The following is a 2,769-nucleotide window of genomic DNA, read 5'->3' as shown; positions in this document are numbered from 1 at the left end:
TTTTATTGGCATAGAGTTGCTTGTAGTAGTCTCTTAGGATGCTTTGTATTTCTGTGGTGTCTGTTGTAACTTCTCCTATTTCATTTCTAATTTTATTGGTTTGAGTCCTCTCCCTCTTTTTCTTGATGATTCTGGCTAATGGTTTATCAATTTTGTTTATTTTCTCAAAGAACCAGGTTTTAGTTTTATTGCACTTTGCTATTGTTTTCTTTGTTTCTATTTCATTTATTTCTGCTCAGATCCTATGGTTTCTTTCCTTCTGCTAACTTTGGGTTTTGTTTGTTATTCTTTCTCTAGTTGCATTAGGTGTAATGTTAGATTGTTTACTTGAGATTTTTCTTGTTTCTTGAGGTAGGCTTGTATAGCTATAAACTTCCCTCTTAGAACTGCTTTTGCTGCATCCCATAGGTTTTGGATCGTTGTGTTTTCATTGTCATTTGTCTCTAGGTATTTTTTGATTTCCTCTTTGATTTCTTTAGTCATTTCTTGGTCAGTTAGTAACGTATTGTTTAGCCTCCATGTCTTTGTGTTTTTTACGTTTTTTTCCCTGTAATTCATTTCTAATCTCATAGCGTTGTGGTCCAGAAAGGTGCTTGATATGATTCCAATTTTCTTAAATTTACTGAGGCTTGATTTGTGACCCAAGACGTGATCTATCCTGGAGAATATTCTGTGTGCGCTTGAGAAGAAAGTGTAATCTGCTGTTTTTGGATGGAATGTCCTGTAAATATCAATTAAATCTATCTGGTCTATTGTGTCATTTAAAGCTTCTGTTTCCTTATTTATTTTCATTTTGGATGATCTGTCCATTGGTGTGAGGTGTTAACGTCCCCCACTATTATTGTGTTACTGTCGATTTCCTCTTTTATAGGTGTTAGCAGTTGCCTTATGTATTGAGGTGCTCCTATGTTGGGTGCACATATATTTATAATTGTTATATCTTCTTCTTGGATTGATCCCTTGATCATTATGTAGTGTCCCTCCTTGTCTCTTGTAACATTCTTTATTTTAAAGTCTATTTTATCTTAGTATTGCTACTCCAGCTTTCTTTTGATTTCCATTTGCATCAGATATCTCTTTTCATCCCCTCACTTTCAGTCTGTATGTGTCCCTAGGTCTGAAGTGGGTCTCTTGTAGACAGCATATAGATGGGTCTTGTTTTTGTATCCATTCAGAAAGCCTGTGTCTTTTGGTTGGAGCATTTCATCCATTCACGTTTAAGGTAATTATCGATATGTATGTTCCTATGACCATTTTCTTAATTGTTTTGGGTTTGTTTTTGTAGGTCCTTTTCTTCTCTTGTGTTTCCCACTTAGAGAAGTTCCTTTAGCATTTGTTGTAGAGCTGGTTTGGTGGTGCTGAATTCTCTTAGCTTTTGCTTGTCTGTAAAGCTTTTGATTTCTCCATCGAATCTGAATGAGATCCTTGCCGGGTAGAGTAATCTTGGTTGTAGGTTCTTCCCTTTCATCACTTTAAGTATATCATGCCACTCCCTTCTGGCTTGTAGAGTTTCTGCTGAGAAATCAGCTGTTAACCTTATGGGAGTTCCCTTGTATATTATTTGTCTTTTTTCCCTTTCTGCTTTCAATAATTTTTCTTTAATTTTTGCCCATTTTATTACTATGTGTCTCAGCGTGTTTCTCCTTGGGTTTATCCTGTATGGGACTCGCTGTGCTTCCCTTGGGTGGCTATTTTTCCCATGTTAGGGAAGTTTCCGACTATAATCTCTTCAGATATTTTCTTGGGTCCTTTCTCTCTCTGTTCTCCTTCTGGGACCCCTATAATGCGAATGTTGTTGTGTTTAATGTTGTCCCAGAGGTCTCTTAGGCTGTCTTCATTTCTTTTCATTCTTTTTTCTTTAGTCTGTTCTGCAGCAGTGGATTCTACCATTCTGTCTTCCAGGTCACTTATCCATTCTTCTGCCTCAGTTAATCTGCTATTGATTCCTTCTAGTGTAGTTTTCATTTCAGTTATTGTATTGTTCATCTCTGTTTGTTTGTTCTTTAATTCTTCTAGGTCTTTGTTAAACATTTATTGCATCTTCTTGATCTTTGCCTCCATTCTTTTTCCGAGGTCCTGGGTCATCACTATCATTATTCTGAATTCTTTTTCTGGAAGGTTCCCTGTCTCCACTTCATTTAGTTGTTTTTCTGGGGTTTTATCTTGTTCCTTCATCTGGTATATAGCCCTCTGCCTTTTCATCTTGTCTGTCTTTCTGTGTATGTGGTTTTTGTTCCACAGGGTGCAGGATTGTAGTTCTTCTTGCTTCTGCTCCAGTTTGATTCTTTTGCATGTAGCTGTCCACTTTTCCCAAAATCATTTATTGAAGAGGCTGTCTTTTTTCCCATTGTATATTCTTGGCTCCTTTGTCATAGATTAATTGCCCATATAAGTGTGGGTTCATTTCTGGGCTCTCTGTTCTGTTCCTTTGATCTATGTGTTTCTTTTTGTCCCAGTACCATACTGTTTTGATGACAGTAGCTTTATAGTGTAGTTTGAAATCAGGGAGCATGATACCTCCAGCTTTGTTCTTCTTTCTCAAGATTGTTTTGGGTGTTTGGGGTCTTTTGTGTTTCCATACAAATTTTACAATTATTTTTTCCAATTCTGTAAAAAATGCCATTAGTATTTTGATAGGAATTGAAGTGAATTTGTAGATTGCCTTGGGTAATGTGGTCATTTTAATAATATTAATTCTTCTAGTCCATGACCAAGGTATATCTTTGCATGTTCGTGTCATCTTCAGTTTCTTTCATCAGTGTCTTATAG

Source organism: Neophocaena asiaeorientalis, unplaced genomic scaffold (genome assembly GCF_003031525.2).
Source record: "Neophocaena asiaeorientalis asiaeorientalis breed wild unplaced genomic scaffold, Neophocaena_asiaeorientalis_V1.1 scaffold534, whole genome shotgun sequence".
NCBI classification, from domain to species: domain Eukaryota; kingdom Metazoa; phylum Chordata; class Mammalia; order Artiodactyla; family Phocoenidae; genus Neophocaena; species Neophocaena asiaeorientalis.
The sequence above is the reverse complement of the archived record's forward strand: the minus strand, read 5'-3'. Positions refer to the sequence as shown.